Source organism: Cydia amplana, chromosome Z (genome assembly GCF_948474715.1).
Source record: "Cydia amplana chromosome Z, ilCydAmpl1.1, whole genome shotgun sequence".
In the NCBI taxonomy this organism is placed as follows: Eukaryota; Metazoa; Arthropoda; class Insecta; order Lepidoptera; family Tortricidae; genus Cydia; species Cydia amplana.
Genome location: NC_086096.1, coordinates 14,940,586 through 14,961,960, shown reverse-complemented (window position 1 = coordinate 14,961,960; position 21,375 = coordinate 14,940,586). Strand labels below are relative to the sequence as shown.

Genomic DNA, 21,375 nt, shown 5'->3' with positions numbered 1-21,375 from the left:
GTTTTTCTACTAGGTATAATATGTTAAAATATAATTTTTCCCAGATGTAACAATAGAGAACTAATGTTTTTGATAAGGTTAAATGATATTTGATGTAATATATTGTTTCAAGATATTGAAGCGCTGGTGGCCTAGCGGTAAGAGCGTGCGACTTGCAATCCTGAGGTCGCGGGTTCAAACCCCGGCTCGTACCAATGAGTTTTTCGGAACTTATGTACGAAATATCATTTGATATTTACCAGTCGCTTTTCGGTGAAGGAAAACATCGTGAGGAAACCGGACTAATCCCAATAAGGCCTAGTTTACCCTCTGGGTTGGAAGGTCGGATGGCAGTCGCTTTCGTAAAAACTAGTGCCTATGCCAATTCCTGGGATTAGTTGCCAAGCGGACCCCAGGCTCCCATGAGCCGTGGCAAAATGCCGGGACAACGCGAGGAAGATGATGATATTGTTTCAAGATAATAAATATCTTCAATTATCCATTACAGTAATAATAAAATATATATACATACCTATATATATATATATTTTTCTACTCTCGTACTTTTATTTGTCATGTAGAGGGTCGTGCACACTACCTTATAGTTGTCAAAACAAGTTTTTAGTCTATTCCCCAAACACACATTTGTGCACAGGTACACGCGTATCTTTTTAGCCCTCAATTGTATTTTTAGGTACTTTAGTCAAATTAATAAATAACACCAAAAATTATACTATTTTTATTATATTTCCTTACGAGTATAATAAGTAATTAAATATTTTGTGACTATAGGATAACAAAACGCATCAATAACAAATAAAAACGTTTTGGCTCAAATTTCGCAAATAAATATAAGAATATTTGACAATAACTCTGTCAGAGCCACATCAATGTGAACTGAATTTTTTAATGTAGATACCTGCCGAGAAAAATCTTGTCGAGCGACCCTCTGGCGCCACCCCCACCGTAACTTGTGGCTCTCAAACTTTTGTTCATTTAACTATTTTATTTGTTACGATGCCAGTTTTGGAAGATCTAGTACTCCGTATCTGTGGCCTATTGAACTAAACTATGTATTTCATATTCTAGGAAATCCTAAATCTAAATGGACTAGCGGTTACTTAGTTATTTTATGATAGTGAAATGTAACATTTAGCAAATTATAATTTCTATTCTATTTTAAATCAAAAACTTTGGTATAAATATCAAAATATATAAAGTCAAAACACATCCTGTACCAAAATATATAAATTTATTTGACACATACGTTCTAAAAACCTTGGAATACATAATGGTAAAAATATACAACATCTTTTAGTATTCAGCAAGATTATTAGTCCTTATACCTTTATGGTATTAAATTTATAAATTCTAAGATTAGAGTGTATAATAATCAATATATATAACTGCCTTGTTAAATCATTGGTTTAGGGGAATATATGTAAGTATTATTATCATCACATTCGGAAATTAATAGGCTTAGGTGGAAAAACAGAACATTCTAAAAGCATTTATCGAATCTACATAATGAAGTTAATATAATAGAAATATCACATTAAGTAGTACATATTTCCAAATAATCAAATTTACATGCCAGCCTCTCTCGCCACGCGATACGCTTTCTTCACTCGCTCGGCTCTTGCGCGTTATATCTAACAATCACACAATTTTTAGTGGAAATCGAAGGATTTAAAATTTTTTTACTGCTGCTTTTTTTTAGAATTTAGCACCCTAATCTGAACGTAAAATGGCCGCAGCTTGTAATATAACTTTGAGAATCATAGCATTGAATATAAAAAAAATGTTTTATAAGCAATAAAAACGTGGGTCTTGTGATAGTTTATTTTCAATTATCTTCAAATTTAAATAATGTATGTAACTTAATAAATGAGCTTTTTAAACTTCATTTAGATTGGTTGGTACATAAACATCGATTTGTTATTTCAAGTAGGTACAAGTATGTTCGTTTCTAGTCATTTTACAGAAATCATTTTATACACTCGTAAATTTGTCTAAAAATGTTAAAGCCTGCGCGATCGTCAAATCTTCCTTCGCAAGTTTCGTTTGGCGCACCATAATTTTAGTTCCTTCCAAATTTCCTGACTTTACCCCGTAGGTTCGAGTTCTTCTCTCACTCTCACTGAGCGTAAGCGTGAGCGTCTGAGCGAAATGGATGCGCGTGGTGTGGGCGGATCGCATACCATGTTTTTGAATATTAATTTGTTGTAAGTTTTTACAAAAAAATACCTAATCGATGAGTTCTCTCAAAAATCATTTTTAGATTTGAGATGCATTTTTAGAAGCAAATTTTCATATTTTTAGCTTTTATGCATAAATTGTTACAAATAATTAAAGTGCGTTCCCATGTTCGTGTTTTTTTTATATCGAGCGAAAGTCATAAAATCAGGATTCGAATCGATGAAGTTACTAGACACAAATCCTCAAGATTACTAATTAAATTTTTGGCAATAGTATTGCGATCTAAAAACAAGCGGTACGATTTTTCAAAAACTCCGCTCTCTGAACCTACGGCACCTTAATGTTTATTTCAATTTGTCTGAAAAATTACTTCTGTATAACATATCATTTTGATAGCGATGTCGTTGGGCTATATCACTAGTTATTTTATGCCAATATTATACAGCTTTTAGATATGTTTGCAAAACATGTTTCAAATTTCACTATAAATGTTCAATTTTATTTTTAATTTTTTAACTACAAATTTGCGTTACCCCTCTCTTAAACAAATTTCGACAAACCATTCACTATGTTTAGTGGCGTTACCAGAAAAGGACGATATACCTATTCTATTTTTATAATCTAATTTTAAACACTTAAATGTACATACTTACATGCTTTTTCGTGCCGTAACGCACACTAATGTATTTAAAAAAACGTAACACTTATATAAAATTACAGTGAAAGTACAGTAGAACCCGCTTAAGACGATTCTGAGGGGACCTAGCAAAAAAAGCGGGAAATCGTATTAAACGTGATCGTATTAAGCGGGTTATACTGTAATAAGTACTTAACTGAGTAGGTACTTAACTGAGTACCTACAGTTCGGGTAAGACGTCTGAGGACGAATTTCAAGACAGAGAAACGGAAAGGAAATCTGCACTTAGGTAGTATTTTATTGAGTATCGGTTACCAGAATGTGATCAAGTTTTTATCAAGTAATAACTTAATTACTGAAACGAAATTCGCGTGCAGCCAAGAGACCCCTCTTACCAAGGTTCAGTTTGAAGAAAGCGAGCGCAGCGTTCGCGACCTTACGACCTAGAGTTACGGGCGGTTTCACCGTGCGGCTGTGTGTCGTGAGCGTGCATTTACACCCGACCGCACGAAAGTTGCTGCTGTACGAAGTTTCAGCCATCAAAAGGTTAATCCTAACAAAGGAAAAAAAATCGTAGCAGCACCTGAATACATTAATTGTAGAATTCATTTTCAACTTTCTAGTTCAGTCTTTGATGTTTTAAATATTTACCTACCTAGTTTTTGTTTTTCAACTTCATAACACTAAGTAGAACAAGTTCTGGGATTTAGAAGGGACATCAACATCATGAATTCTTGATAAAGTTAAATTCAATGAGCAATAACAATAACCTTACCCAAATTACACTCTAATGACTGTTCGCTTAACACAACGTAGAATTTTTCTGACCAAAGAGAAACACGTCGTAAAAAGTCGTAGGTACCGAGAGTTCCCAAACAGTATATTTCGTATCAGCATTTCGGGCTTCGGGTGGCCGGTATTGCTATCGCAAGTCTCGGTGCTGCGCTATGCCTTAATTTAAACTTATAAAGTGTTTTTATAAAAAACAAGTGAAGCAGGATCTCGGTCAGTAGGTGATTTGATGGAATCGTTCCTAGTTGATGGCGTGAAGATCCGCAGTACATGAACTGAGCCGAGATCACGAGCAGAGAAAGCCATGATTAACGATCCGAACGGAAACGTTTCCGAATATTAATTTGTAGTGGAGGTCACCGACGCGGCCGCCTAGCTAGTGTGACATAGCCGCACCGAAAGGATTGGGACGCCACGGGCCACCCCACCCGATGGGGTGAAATGTGTGTGCCGAATTTATAGGTGTGAGAGATGGAACTTCAGGGTAGCTAAAGGGTGAGGTGGACTTCGGACCTCCCTTAGGGGGGTTGTAAACCCCCCAATTTGCCCTAGTCCGGCACCCCCGCCCGAGGCTCCCCGTCCGTTCCTGTCCAAGCGATAAGAGGGAAGAGGGGTGAGCGTCAAATGGACGTTTTACGCATAATTTAGAGCAGTAAATGGATTCGAACAGTCTCCACACAGTATACCTACCGTGGAGGCATTAACGTATAGTCTCCCTGGAAGACCGACACCACCGATTATGATGATATGTGCTTCCAAGATAAGCCTTTGACAGTAAATTACGACTTTAAATATTTTGCAAATTACTCGTTATTTCTGTCACTCAGAACTTTTTCAGTGTTCTAAAACACCGAAAAACTTTTACTACGAGTAGATAATATTATGGACAGTACTTACCTAAGTTTGCATAATTTTATGAAAGAACTTACGTAACTTTAAAAAGTCAAACAAAGTAGCAAAGATAAGAAAGGTAAGAATTTATGCCAGTAAACCTTGGAACTTTAGCAGTACTGCGTAAAACACATTTTTGAATGTGTTCGCGATGTGAGCCAGTTTCCAGGCCTCAGTTTCCGTTGAATTCCTTTTCGTAGGTATTCTTGTAGCTAGGCCGCGTGTATTTTATTTCTTTAAGAAATAGACTCAAGACAAGTCTCAAGTGGATGTATCGATGTTTGTAAATAGCTACCTATTTTTGCATTACAATGGCGTGGTAAGATTTAGTTTAAAACGGATGTAGTACTGTGTAGGTATTTCAATTTTCAAGTGAACGAAAAGGACGTAGCAGCTTATAACGTGAGCGTTAACTGTTAACCTTATCTCGTTGGCATAAGGTTAATAAAATTTACTGTTCCTTAAGGAACTTAAGGAACTGTATCAACGCTTAATTAAAAAACGGTATTGTTGAAACTATTACTATACCTAACTGTATTTACTTAGTTAGGTTAAGGTACCTAAGTACAGCCAGCAGACAATAGTGGCGGCTAAATTGGCCAAATATATCGGTACATCTTATTTCTGTACTAACGAAGGCCGTCACTAATAAATATCTATTTGGTGCTGACTTTACACACTTAAGGGTAGACCCACAATTGTTACTTTGTTGTGTTAATATTTAATACCTAATACTTCCAATTTATTTATATAGTAATATAGCATTGAAATATGTACTAAGTGCGAGTCCAGCAACCGGTAGATTACACAGTGTAAGGTCGGCCTATCTACCGGTTGCTCGGCTCAAACTTAGAATTTGAAGTACTAAAATCATTTCGCTATTAAGATATGCCCTTTGTGTCAGTCGTTATTGTATGACAGTATTTTGGTATTAAGCAAAGAGAATAGATAGTATGTATAGAGCGTTACTGTCATAGTCTCATAGTACATTTTGTAGTCACAGTAAATTTGCTGCCATCTATCGATACACACGTTTAAAACTAAAAAGGAAAATGTATAAAAATAACAAAAAATGTTTAGGTATTGTACCTATACATGAATAACTGATTTATTTATTCATTTATTATTTTTATATGTGTTAAAATTGTTAAATATCCAGCGGTGTCGTCAACGACATCTAGCCGAGCATTGGCCAAAGGTGTGGCGCCATTTATCCGATAACGACTTTTTCTTGATTTCCGAGGCACGTTTTTTCCTTAGACTTTACTCATCTTACACGGAGTTACATATGTGACATTGAAAGGGTCCACTGATTAACAGTCCGCCGGGCGGTATCGGCCTGTCAGTTGTTCGGAACTGTCAAAATTTTGTTCTAACTGACAGGCCGATACCGTCCGGCGGACTGGTAATCAGTGGGCCCCTTTAGGGAGCTAAAGTGTATTTTCCCGTAAATAACTTTATAACCAACCAACTAAGTAGTAATAAGTAACCTTTCATACAAAAAGAAGTACCTATGAATTTTACAAATCGGTCTAATAATTTTCGAGTAATCGGTAAACATATAGTACGTATACACTAAATCTAAGTAGATGTCTAATTTTAGGTACACTGGTTTTATAAAACATGAAACTAAATTGGATCTAGTCTAGATGATTAGGACCTGTACCCTCGTAAGTCCTGTGTTTTTCTGACAGCAGTAGTCATATCTGCCGGCTGTACTATACCAAGTACAAACCAAGAATAGTGCTTCAGACCGAAACAAAAAGATGTCGATATTAGAGATTTTTTGAAGTGAGGTTTTATTTTCAGTATTTTTTATGGTATGTTTTTTATGTATAGCACCTCTTTAAGAAGGAAATTATTGAAAATATTTTGTACTTGTGTGGGTACATTGGGTTTTTACACAGTATAATAAAAAAGTTAAAGCGTTTATTTAAATTTAAAATTAAATCTATATTTTCTCTAAACATCACTAAAGTAAAAAATTTACTTTATTACAACATAACTAATCTTCTTCTTATAAAAAAGTGAATAAAATAACCTCATTTCATTATTTTAATAACGTTACTACATCCACGGAGGTTGGATTTGGGTGTTCAAAACCTGGACTAGATCTCCAGACCTATCCCTGGTACTTTGCCCACGTCATGCCCTTGTACACTTATGCTTCTTCCACAGTTACGCCCAGCTCATTGACCACGAGCACTTTGAAATCGATGACTAGATACACGTCCGCGTACTGCAACTTCTATTTCTCCATCTTCATATTCCGAAAACGAAGAAAAGTCCCTATTTGATTCCTGGTCGGGTTCAGATATAAACATATCTTCATTATCCGAGTCCTTGAAGTCATAGTTATTGAAAAGTTGTGATATTTGCTTTTCATCAAACGCTAGAATAAGAAAAAAAATACTTGTAAGTTAGACCGAACGTACTACCGTAAGTACAAATTATTTTGACCAATCACAAACCTCCTTAAATATACAGGTTTCTTTGAAATATTGTTTATTTTACAATATTTATAATTTAAATATACTAATACATTCGTATGACAACAGAAAAAACAAGTGATTACTTGAATATAAACCGATTATCTTACCTCGTGCTGGCCAGCGACCTGACTGTGTGGCCATTTTGCGAAAAAGTGACACTGACACTGACAGTTGACTTTACCTGTCTAACATGGCGAAATTGACCATAGAATATAGAATGAGAATGACCGTGTCAGTGTTGTCGTTGTAAAAAAACTACCCGGTAAATGGGGAATGAAAAATTTGTACTTGAGTAAGTACATTAGGCAGTTACGCTATCTATGTAGTTAAAATGTCAGGTCTGCAGTGCTATCCTTAATTTGTACTTGTGCAAGTACGCGGGGACTTACGAGGTTAAAGATATAGGTATATCTGATGTTTGGGAAGCCCGTCTCGATAACACAGCAGAAAGGCAAAATGTAGGTAGTGTAAGAAAGAATACATTCTGCACTCAAGTTTTTCTTTAAAATTGGTATTCAAATTTGAGTTAGTTATGCGAGTAGGTTTCGAATGGTCCGTATAAAGTAAAATGAAACGATAACTTAAGCCCAAAAATATTTTTATAATCGATTCAAAAATGAATATTAACAATTTTACTACAGTAATTATGAGTAGGTATACCTACTAGGTACCTCAAGAATTAACTCGACTTCAGTAAATATTGTTCGTTTGGCTTGCACTGCCATCTAGTGGATGGATGAAAAATAAATCCTTCTTAACACATCATTTCTAATTTTGTAACAATAGTGGATTAAAAATAATAATTTGTGTGTTAAATTTTGATTGATAGCTAAATACTAATTATGACACCAATCACTTAATAAAACTCCTTAAATAAGTTAACACATACAGATGGATACAACTGTGGCGCCATCTTTCTATTATTGTAGACACATACCTAAAACATATATGGCCGTATTTAAAAAAAAAATTGAAGTATTTTAAACAGCTGTTAAACAAAGTGGTTAAGGGTTGTATTTAAAATGCATAAAAGGAAAACCACATAGTTACTAGGTTACTTACTTGCTACTTGGAACCATGAAGATACGCTCGTTATAGAATCTCAGTTTTTTTGTTAATAAAAAACATTCGTGCATCATACCTAATAGCCCCCCAAAAATGGCCTCCATATTTAAAATTCATTTATTTACGTTACACGACCATCTTTGGGTCACAAACTTACATATGTGTACCAAATTTCAACTTAATTGGTCCAGTAGTTTCGGAAAAATAGGCTGTGACAGACGGACGGACGGACAGACAGACAGACAGACAGACAGACGAGTGATCCTATTAGGGTTCCGTTTTTTCCTTTTGAGGTACGGAACCCTAAAAATATATTTTACAAAAAAAAAACATTAACATTTTTTTTTTAATATATCTTACAGATACATATGTAATTAGTGTTAAGTTTTTAGTAAGTTTTTTTTGTCGCGACGCTGCCACTACGTGACTTGGTTTAGACATGCCCACTGACAGACATTAAAGTTTTAAATGGAACTCGTCATTTTATCTTTAAATCAAAACACTTATTCGTTGTAAATTTTTTTTCGCCTAGATGTAAAAATTACTTTTAATATTTACTTACTTCACAAAGACCTGGCCACGCGCCTAAGACTTCTGGTGACCAGAGGGCTGGCCACTATTTCGCACAGCGCATTAGTATCGCCATACAGCAAGGAAATACGGACAGCCTTCTGGGCACCTTGCTCGTTGACGGCGATCTAGGCCAAATTTTTATCTGTTAGTTATTTTTGTACTTAATTAGTAAGTTTTTATGTATTTGTTTAGTTCTTTGGTTTTATGAAGAAATATTATTCCCCCTTAAAAATTGGATTTGCCTGCAAAATATGAATATTAAAATTGGATTTGGCAGGCCGCTGTCATAAGAACAAAAGTAGGTACATCTAACGCATAATAAAATTAGGTTAGGTATTGTATTTTTTTTATTTAAGGACGCCAGCTAGTGTGTTCTCAGAGGAGGTTAAAATATGGCATTTGCAAATAAAAAACGTCGAGGCGAGAGGCGCGGAGGGCTATGTTCAGAGTTGAAAAAAAGTATAAATAATGGAGATACAGTTGAAGGTATAACTTTTTTATTGAAAATTTCCTCTTCTTTAAAAACATTCTATTTAGATTTCTTAAATATTAAAACTTTTTGAGATATTGACGAAAAAATAAATATCTCTTTCTTTCCGCCTGTTTTGTCTTTAACTTTTGAATTATTTTTTTGTGCTAAATAAACGCTTAGAAATACATTTTTCTATACATCATTCCGACTCCTATGAGGTACGAGGGTTGTTTGAGAAGTAACTTGGTTTCATATCAAAAAATAATAATATTGCAAATGTATTTATTTTATCTCTCTACGTAGTCCCTCCGAAGTTCTACGCACTTGTCCCAACGAGTCTGCAATTTCTCTATGCCTTCACGGAAGTGCGTTTCTTCAAGGGCCTCGAAATACGCATTGACCTCCCATATAACCTCCTCATCGGACTTAAAATTTCGCCCTAAGAGAAATGTTTTCAGTTTCGGGAAGAGGTGATAGTCCGACGAAGCCAAATCTGGTGAATAAGTAGGGTGTGGAAGAAGTTCCAATCGTAACTCCGACAATTTTTGTGCAGCGACACGACTTGAATGCACCGGAGCGTAGTCATGGTGAAAAATCACATTATTTTTTGCCAAACCTGGACGTTTTTCAGCTATTGCCGCCTGTAACTGATCCAAAAGTGATGCGTAGTATGCTCCAGTTATAGTTTTTCCCTTGGCCAGGTAGGCAATTAAAAGTATCCCTTTGCGTCCCAAAACACAGACGCCATCACCTTTCCAGCAGACGGAATGCATATGGCTTTCTTTGGAGTTGGCTCACCATGACCAGCCCATTGTTTCGACTGATGTTTCGTCTCCGGGATGTAGTGATGGATCCAGGTTCCATCCATAGTAACAAAACGGCGAATAAAATCTGTTGGATTTTTTTTAAACACCTGCAAATCTTCATCAGATGTTCACATGCGAATACGCATTTGTTCTGGAGTCAGTAATCGCGGCACTTACCTTACACAAAGCTTTTTCTTGTGCAAATCGACGTGTAAAATAAAATGCACCCGCTCAGAAGAGATGTTTGTGGCTTCAGCTAATTCGCGTATTTTCAATCTTCGGTCGGCTAAAACTAAATCATGGATTTTATCGATGATTTCGGGTAAAAGTGCTGTTTTCGGGACTCCAGGGCGAGGTGCATCTTTAATGCATGTCCTGCCTCGCTTAAACTCATTTACGCAAAGTCAAATCGTTCCCTAGGAAGGACACGAACTACCCAACGTAGGTAAAATCCTTTTATGGATTTGTTTCACAGTTTTGCCTTCCAAAAAAAGAAGTGAAAAACTCCACGAATTCCAATTTTCTCCATTTTCCTGCGTAACTCAGACCAGTTTTGTTTGAACTACTGTCAAATGTCAAATTCCTGCCAAAAATGACATGACGCCACATATTAAATATGTTTAATTACTAAATTAAACAACTGTACCGATATTCGGAACCTAAAGTAATATATTGAGAGTGGCAACACTGTAGTTAGTCGTATTGTCCTTTTCTAGCATATACGTCCATCTCTCTCCCACACCCCCACCACTTCAGGCAGTTGCGTTTGACAATTTTGACAGTTAGAAACAAACGCAAATTACCTCATTTTGGCTTGCTGTTTTTCCATCTGGAAGGTCGTGAAGCTAAACTGCTGGTGAGTTTTTGAATTTGTACCCCAGTTTAGCTGACTATATTGAAAAACAGTTTCTAACGGCTTTTGCCGTTCGAAATAAATATTTAAATTTAGTTGTCCGTTAAACTATCTAGCAAATAAAAATGATCCGGAATAGTGATGTGCAAGTGTTTTCAAAGGCTGCCTGCGCGCACCGTGGCTATGCCAATGAAAATACTAAAACACATGGTAGAAAACACATCGAGCTGGTAAAGCGTGCACGTGTCACCATTATAATTTAATTTTATTAAGTCTCTTCCGAGTCTTGTTAGTTTAAATCTTTGTGTGTGTATAATAACGGTTGAAATTATATAATACTTAAATGGTGATGTGTGGAGGTATACCCTTTCAAGTGATTTGTGTTTTCGAATACGTATGGATCGGATAGTTAATACGTGTTACGTAGAACCTACGTATTAAGGTAGAAGCTTATAGACGTGTAGGTTTTTTATCTGTCCAAGTATCTATCAGCAATTTATCTTTTTATCCCGTTCCGGGTTAATATAATATTGCAAAATTAATTTTTTGGTAATAAACTTGCTGATAAATAACGTGTACCCGAATAGGAGTCGACGATATTTCCGCTCTAAGGGACACAAGGTAACGAACAAACCTACATCGCAAACATTGCATTTATTTTTGTGGAAAGTGAGTACTTCGGCAGTACATAAACTTAAATCTGACTAGACATAGAGAGAGATTAGCATGGCTCTGCGCAAGAATGACATGCGATTTCGTGAAGTATTTCACTCTGTATCTATCAACTTATATCTCTCCAACTAGATCTTTGATTTATGTAGGTAGGTACCTACTTAAATATATAACTTAGCAGGTACTTACAGCTTTAAAGGTTAAGGAAAAGAACTCTTGCATGTAGGTGCTATATGTGCTTGTGTTATTTTGAATTTGAATAACTTGATTATTAATTCTATACGTAGCTACATATAAGAGGGTCAATTCTTAAGCCTACTTACCTACCTACATAAATAGTACACTTAAATTAAACGTTTCAAATAAAATCGGAAGCCTGTGACATGGAAGGGCATTAACGATACGGGAATCTTTAGATTGATTCATTGACGAAGACGCATGGTTTGGTTCATATTGTCAAATTATATTAGTTAACTGTAGAGTTAAAGTTTAGTTTTGGCAAATCTGCGCGTCACCGTGAATGACACTTTCTAAAAGTACCTGTTAAAGCCGGCGTAAAGCCTTTCACCTTGTCGAGCAAGGAACCCGTAACTTAGGGAATATTACCCATAAACTCAGGGTATTTGATTTGAATGATACTTATTCTTAAACTTACGTTTGTTATGGTTCCACCTGCTAAGGTGCGCCTAAGAGAATCTTTTATTCGTTCACAAACTAACGTCAAGTTATTTGTGATGAAACCAATATATTATGTACCTATCTAAACCTGCGCAAGGCTGCCATGTTTACACCTGCGTAAGGTGTGCCAAAAGAATCTTTGATTCGTTCACAAACTAACGTCAAGTTATTTGTGATGAAACCAATATATTATGTACCTATCTAAACCTGCGCAAGGCTGCCATGTTTACACCTGCGTAAGGTGTGCCAAAAGAATCTTTGATTCGTTCACAAACTGACGTCAAGTTATTGATGATGATATTATAACCTATGTAAGCCTGCGCAAGGCACGTCAGACATATTCACAGAAATATAAATGATATGGTCATAACACAGGCGTGCGAGTAGACCACAATCACAAAAATATTACAAAGATTAAGTTGTAAATATCTCTTTTTAGAGAAAGTAAAAATGGTTTAAAATAATGTTTTGGGTAAAAATCAGTCGAAATAGGCAAGGCTTCGTTATTAGAGTTTTCATTTTTGTTTACCAATCTATTTCAAGGGTCCCGAACACCCTATTGGCTAAACCCGAAATTGGGCTAATTAACTGTGGTAAAAGTGAAAACTGCTTTCCATTTACATAACATTTCTAAAATTATAATAGGTAAAATAAAAACCTAAGATTCCAGGCCTATCTCGACTCATTTTTATTTTAAAGATGAAAAAATCTTTGCACCCTAATATAAAATTGTGGTCTGGAGACGCTAAGCCTCATAACTTGGGTGGCATAGATAATACTAAGAGATTTAGTCACCTAATTTCGACTATAAGCCCAGGCAGAATATTGATAATTAGAATAAGGAGTGGTCAATCCTCCAAGGTCCATAAAATCTGTGGACTCTAATTAAATCAGGCTCGGTAAGCTCACGACACGACAGAGCTTACGATTCCATTCTGAAATAAGCTATGTTTACAATATATATTACCCATGGTGTGAAACAAACAGCCTGCTCAAGGTGTACAAAGGGTCCGTTTAACGGCCCTATAAACATCTACAAACCTTTGAAGTCTAGGCCTGCTACAATATGACAGACTAGAAATAAATACATATGATCCCAATGTAAGAGCAGCTCACAGTTGCATAAATTATATTTGGCTGGAGAGCACTTGTCTTTCAGTTAACATGTTTACGAGTACCTACCTATGTACACGACATGACCAAGGTTACCTACCTTTTTACATAATTATTATATCCCTGACTGCCATGGTATATTAGGAAAATTATCATGTGCTGGCGGTGCTGCACAAGCATGTTTGAAATAAAATATACAAAACTGGCCTAACGGGCGTTTATGAATTATGTATTTTACACCCTTGTGTCTGTATTGTGACCCTGGAAGTTTTAAACCACCTGTATCGTAAGTGCTCCTATGCACGGATTAAGTTTATAATAAACTACCCATGCCCTAACCTCAAGGGCAAGTGCTTCTATGCACGGACCAGATACTGTTATCACTTATTTCACTTATCATGACTTGTCATAGTTTGATACTACACGTTTAATAAATTTAAGACCGTGGAATGTACCCACTACAAAAGGTTTTTAAAAATAGTGACTGAATGGTTTGCACGAACTGTTCTAGCAGAGTTTCTGGGCGGTCACGTCTAGGGCATGACCCTCTAGTTCTCAATTTATACAAAATTATAGCATTGTGATACTGTTCGCTTTGCACAATAAAATAGGGGAACAGGAGCACGCCTTGCGAAAAGGCGAAGCTATTTTGAAACGCAAACCTTTCAAAAATAGATTGAAATATATAAATAATTATGTTTTTGGTGTGGAACATGTAATTGTACACCCAAACAAATGCAGTCATTTATTATATGTTAGCAAAACTCTGCCAAAGTGTTAGTCTGTCTCTACAGTGTAACCTGAAGGCATGAATGCACATGAATCTCTTGAAACATGGTGGATTAACTAATTTACACCCCGTCTGTGTCTTGCTCCTACCAAATCCACAAGTTGAGGACCTCAACCTATCTAGGCACCCTTCTTGCTCGAGACCTGAAAAAATAATCTCATGCAGTCAAGTGTCGGAAAACCAGGTCCACACTCTTAGCACTACCGTGAATATATCTAAGAAGTCTGTATACTGCCTTCCAGGAGGCGGGATGTTAATAGACTAGCCTATATAGTAGGCCAGAGATATAGTATACAAAAGCACACTGGCCCAAATCCAGTAATATTATATGCACTTCAGAATACAAAATAATTGACTATTCTGCGTATATTTGGTATCAAAAAGTTACAATTACCTACCCTTAGGTCATAAGGAGGATAAATATACATAAATATCAAATATATTCGACAAAGTGTTGACCCTAGCATTGGATAAAATAGAGGTTCCTCTTAAACGGCATCTGCGCTGTTGGCTTTGGGCCCACGGGTGCCCGGCAAAAGGTCGGGGACCCCATGGTTCCGCACAGTTATTGCAAATAATGTAAAATCACAAAATAAACACAAATTTTCATTTTGGTTAAAAACACATATGCGATGAGCTAAGGTTTCGAATTAAGTACCTTATTCTTAATCTGGAAAGAGAAGACTGAATATTCAGAATTAAGCTATGTCTATGAATGGTTTACATAAATTAAGCCACTTTAGCGTTCAGAAACAATCAAGTTTATGTCTACTAGTAGGCACCAGATAAGGTAAACTACTCATACTGCATATATAGACAATAATGAGTACAATTAAGGTCACTTGATGATAGCTAAACATGAATATAAGCAGAATGAGCTGCACCTATACAAATATCATTGATAAAGCTCTGTGGCAATTCTACATTTACCATTTGAACGCCAAGAGCACCAAAAAGCGTCGTAACTAGTGCCCACATGAGTATTATGATATGGCTTAAGCTCTCAAAGTAACCTTCACAATTTTAAGTAAGGTTTGTTTAGGTCCATTAGCTCGCGTTCGCGTTAGTAAAGCGTACAAACGATTAAATGCATTTTATAGCTATAACCAAATAAATAGCTCACACTGGCTCACAATCATTAAAAGAATTCAGTAAAATCATTAAAAGTATTCCCTATGACATTTTATTAAGTACCTACCCAATATTAACTTTGTGGGTAGTGATAGTGATATAACGAATATTTAAAATATTCGTCTACTTAATCCTGAGGGATTCTGGAAATAAGAAAGGTCTTGTCCTTGTTATATCCTGCAACTGCTTACCTTACTAGATAATTATTATCAAACTTGTCAATAATTGGGAGTTATAAATAAAAACTACTCGAGTACTTTATGATTTTTATCTTTTCATATTTTAATTACATCACTCCATATCACAGATGTTGTATGCTCCCTGAAGAGTAGACTGACTTATCTTCTTTTACATAGTCTCACATACATATAATTAAGTACTATAGCACCCTTGTGGTGACTCACTTATTTTCGTTGAAAATGTATAAGTACCTACATTAAATACGTATATAAAATGGAAAGTTAGTATCATAATATAATGGTATATAAAATTGTATGCTTTACTAAATACCTCTCTCCTCACATGTATTAAAATAAAGGGTGTACTACATAATTAATTAATTAATTAAACACTCCTAATATAATAATATTACATATACACAATATGTAAGTACATGTATAATCACATTGGCTTGGCGTCTTCCCACCACCAGGCGATAACAAACACGTCTCAATATATTACTTTAGGTTCCGAATATCGGTACAGTTGTTTAATGACAGCGTTTTACACAAAAATAAAACGCTAATTAAATAACTTACCATATTCGGAACCTAAAGTTTTAATCCTGCCTGGTGTAAATATGTATAATTTTGAGACAATGAGGTAATTTGCGTTTGTTTCTAACTGTCAAAATTGTCAAACGCAACTGCCTGAAGTGGTGGGGGTGTGGGAGAGAGATGGACGTATATGCTAGAAAAGGACAATACGACTAACTACAGTGTTGCCACTCTCAATATATTACTTTAGGTTCCGAATATGGTAAGTTATTTAATTAGCGTTTTATTTTTGTGTAAAACGCTGTCACTAAATCAATACATACAGAGTTGACGTCAACGCCATCTATACGTAGGCGAAACAAGTTACTTCTCAAATTACCCTCGTATCTCTCGTATTTTTAGGAGTAGAGTAGTGTGTCTATTTTTCACGATTTTGAACCTGTGGGCTAGACTACATGCTAGACACAAGTTGTTTTTTTTAACGAGATGCACTTTCCTCTTGGCTTCAGTTCAGGTTCAATTTTATTCAGTTGATGGGAGAAGTACCTACATAAGATGTTACCAAGTTGTTGAACTACCTCTTTCTAATTAGTATTCGTAAATACTACTCGTAAACAGACGAATAATGCTGTCTCGGTCGACATGTGACCTTTTACACCGCGAGATAATTATGTACTACCGTAAAACGTGCCTACTTTGCTCCAAAATTGACTCCACTTTAAGGAAATCTTGAATAGAATATTCTTTAAACTGTTTCTCATTTAAATATTCAGACAAATTGATTATGAAGAAGAACATCTCATGTGACATATTTCATCGGTAAATCAACTTTATGAAATGTTCTTTTATATAAAACGAAGCTTTGAATACGGGGCACAACATACTCATTGTTGGGGGTATTTTTGCTCCTACCTATAGTTCACTTAGAGGTGCAAAGTCACCCCATTGTGCGCCAAATTGATAGACCCCGCCAAGAAAAGAGATTAATTTTATGACTAAAGTAGCAATTCAAAAATTATATACAATTTCGGTTATCTGAGTAAATAAATAATAATATAGAAATATCATTGTTGGATATATTAAACGATAAGTCTTTTTTATTTTTATTGGAGCATAGTTACTTACCACGGAGCAAAGTAGGCACGTTTTACCTAAATAATTTTAAATATTGTCTGTAAAATTGTATCAAAATATTGCAACACCCATAAATGTAATTTAGGAAACTTGTTTTTAGATATTCGTTAATAATTTGACAGTTCAGTTCAGTGCAGCGCAATTCGGGCAACCAATGTCACTTTTACGATAGATCGTGTTAGATATCTATTAGATGTGAATTAGATCTCTAAGTAATATCTTGTGGAAATCGTTCAAAAGTATCTCCAGAATCGCGGAAATGTCAAATTTGACAGGTTAGATCTTAAACATATCGTTATCGTATCTTGGCGATGTCTAATAGATATCTATTACAAAATCCGAATCGGGCCCTATGTAATGATATAAACAGAGCATAGCCATCGGTAACACTCGTGAATTAATAGAGGCAGAGTATTTTTATGGTATGTTTTTTATGTATAGCACCTCTTTAAGAAGGAAATTATTGAAAATATTTTGTACTTGTGTGAGTACATTGGGTTTTTACACAGTATAATAAAAAAGTTAAAGCGTTTATTTAAATTTAAAATTAAATCTATATTTTCTCTAAACATCACTAAAGTAAAAAATTTACTTTATTACAACATAACTAATCTTCTTCTTATAAAAAAGTGAATAAAATAACCTCATTTCATTATTTTAATAACGTTACTACATCCACGGAGGTTGGATTTGGGTGTTCAAAACCTGGACTAGATCTCCAGACCTATCCCTGGTACTTTGCCCACGTCATGCCCTTGTACACTTATGCTTCTTCCACAGTTACGCCCAGCTCATTGACCACGAGCACTTTGAAATCGATGACTAGATACACGTCCGCGTACTGCAACTTCTATTTCTCCATCTTCATATTCCGAAAACGAAGAAAAGTCCCTATTTGATTCCTGGTCGGGTTCAGATATAAACATATCTTCATTATCCGAGTCCTTGAAGTCATAGTTATTGAAAAGTTGTGATATTTGCTTTTCATCAAACGCTAGAATAAGAAAAAAAATACTTGTAAGTTAGACCGAACGTACTACCGTAAGTACAAATTATTTTGACCAATCACAAACCTCCTTAAATATACAGGTTTCTTTGAAATATTGTTTATTTTACAATATTTATAATTTAAATATACTAATACATTCGTATGACAACAGAAAAAACAAGTGATTACTTGAATATAAACCGATTATCTTACCTCGTGCTGGCCAGCGACCTGACTGTGTGGCCATTTTGCGAAAAAGTGACACTGACACTGACAGTTGACTTTACCTGTCTAACATGGCGAAATTGACCATAGAATATAGAATGAGAATGACCGTGTCAGTGTTGTCGTTGTAAAAAAACTACCCGGTAAATGGGGAATGAAAAATTTGTACTTGAGTAAGTACATTAGGCAGTTACGCTATCTATGTAGTTAAAATGTCAGGTCTGCAGTGCTATCCTTAATTTGTACTTGTGCAAGTACGCGGGGACTTACGAGGTTAAAGATATAGGTATATCTGATGTTTGGGAAGCCCGTCTCGATAACACAGCAGAAAGGCAAAATGTAGGTAGTGTAAGAAAGAATACATTCTGCACTCAAGTTTTTCTTTAAAATTGGTATTCAAATTTGAGTTAGTTATGCGAGTAGGTTTCGAATGGTCCGTATAAAGTAAAATGAAACGATAACTTAAGCCCAAAAATATTTTTATAATCGATTCAAAAATGAATATTAACAATTTTACTACAGTAATTATGAGTAGGTATACCTACTAGGTACCTCAAGAATTAACTCGACTTCAGTAAATATTGTTCGTTTGGCTTGCACTGCCATCTAGTGGATGGATGAAAAATAAATCCTTCTTAACACATCATTTCTAATTTTGTAACAATAGTGGATTAAAAATAATAATTTGTGTGTTAAATTTTGATTGATAGCTAAATACTAATTATGACACCAATCACTTAATAAAACTCCTTAAATAAGTTAACACATACAGATGGATACAACTGTGGCGCCATCTTTCTATTATTGTAGACACATACCTAAAACATATATGGCCGTATTTAAAAAAAAAATTGAAGTATTTTAAACAGCTGTTAAACAAAGTGGTTAAGGGTTGTATTTAAAATGCATAAAAGGAAAACCACATAGTTACTAGGTTACTTACTTGCTACTTGGAACCATGAAGATACGCTCGTTATAGAATCTCAGTTTTTTTGTTAATAAAAAACATTCGTGCATCATACCTAATAGCCCCCCAAAAATGGCCTCCATATTTAAAATTCATTTATTTACGTTACACGACCATCTTTGGGTCACAAACTTACATATGTGTACCAAATTTCAACTTAATTGGTCCAGTAGTTTCGGAAAAATAGGCTGTGACAGACGGACGGACGGACAGACAGACAGACAGACAGACAGACGAGTGATCCTATTAGGGTTCCGTTTTTTCCTTTTGAGGTACGGAACCCTAAAAATATATTTTACAAAAAAAAAACATTAACATTTTTTTTTTAATATATCTTACAGATACATATGTAATTAGTGTTAAGTTTTTAGTAAGTTTTTTTTGTCGCGACGCTGCCACTACGTGACTTGGTTTAGACATGCCCACTGACAGACATTAAAGTTTTAAATGGAACTCGTCATTTTATCTTTAAATCAAAACACTTATTCGTTGTAAATTTTTTTTCGCCTAGATGTAAAAATTACTTTTAATATTTACTTACTTCACAAAGACCTGGCCACGCGCCTAAGACTTCTGGTGACCAGAGGGCTGGCCACTATTTCGCACAGCGCATTAGTATCGCCATACAGCAAGGAAATACGGACAGCCTTCTGGGCACCTTGCTCGTTGACGGCGATCTAGGCCAAATTTTTATCTGTTAGTTATTTTTGTACTTAATTAGTAAGTTTTTATGTATTTGTTTAGTTCTTTGGTTTTATGAAGAAATATTATTCCCCCTTAAAAATTGGATTTGCCTGCAAAATATGAATATTAAAATTGGATTTGGCAGGCCGCTGTCATAAGAACAAAAGTAGGTACATCTAACGCATAATAAAATTAGGTTAGGTATTGTATTTTTTTTATTTAAGGACGCCAGCTAGTGTGTTCTCAGAGGAGGTTAAAATATGGCATTTGCAAATAAAAAACGTCGAGGCGAGAGGCGCGGAGGGCTATGTTCAGAGTTGAAAAAAAGTATAAATAATGGAGATACAGTTGAAGGTATAACTTTTTTATTGAAAATTTCCTCTTCTTTAAAAACATTCTATTTAGATTTCTTAAATATTAAAACTTTTTGAGATATTGACGAAAAAATAAATATCTCTTTCTTTCCGCCTGTTTTGTCTTTAACTTTTGAATTATTTTTTTGTGCTAAATAAACGCTTAGAAATACATTTTTCTATACATCATTCCGACTCCTATGAGGTACGAGGGTTGTTTGAGAAGTAACTTGGTTTCATATCAAAAAATAATAATATTGCAAATGTATTTATTTTATCTCTCTACGTAGTCCCTCCGAAGTTCTACGCACTTGTCCCAACGAGTCTGCAATTTCTCTATGCCTTCACGGAAGTGCGTTTCTTCAAGGGCCTCGAAATACGCATTGACCTCCCATATAACCTCCTCATCGGACTTAAAATTTCGCCCTAAGAGAAATGTTTTCAGTTTCGGGAAGAGGTGATAGTCCGACGAAGCCAAATCTGGTGAATAAGTAGGGTGTGGAAGAAGTTCCAATCGTAACTCCGACAATTTTTGTGCAGCGACACGACTTGAATGCACCGGAGCGTAGTCATGGTGAAAAATCACATTATTTTTTGCCAAACCTGGACGTTTTTCAGCTATTGCCGCCTGTAACTGATCCAAAAGTGATGCGTAGTATGCTCCAGTTATAGTTTTTCCCTTGGCCAGGTAGGCAATTAAAAGTATCCCTTTGCGTCCCAAAACACAGACGCCATCACCTTTCCAGCAGACGGAATGCATATGGCTTTCTTTGGAGTTGGCTCACCATGACCAGCCCATTGTTTCGACTGATGTTTCGTCTCCGGGATGTAGTGATGGATCCAGGTTCCATCCATAGTAACAAAACGGCGAATAAAATCTGTTGGATTTTTTTTAAACACCTGCAAATCTTCATCAGATGTTCACATGCGAATACGCATTTGTTCTGGAGTCAGTAATCGCGGCACTTACCTTACACAAAGCTTTTTCTTGTGCAAATCGACGTGTAAAATAAAATGCACCCGCTCAGAAGAGATGTTTGTGGCTTCAGCTAATTCGCGTATTTTCAATCTTCGGTCGGCTAAAACTAAATCATGGATTTTATCGATGATTTCGGGTAAAAGTGCTGTTTTCGGGACTCCAGGGCGAGGTGCATCTTTAATGCAT

General features: G+C 35.6%; 1 non-coding gene across 1 annotated transcript; it reads left to right on the top strand.

Moving 5' to 3' along the window:
• Nucleotides 1-11,432: 11,432 nt before the first annotated feature.
• LOC134661953 (U6 spliceosomal RNA) lies at nt 11,433-11,536 on the top strand. The gene has a single exon (XR_010098000.1). It is a non-coding gene; the product is annotated as a U6 spliceosomal RNA (small nuclear RNA).
• Nucleotides 11,537-21,375: the final 9,839 nt, after the last annotated feature.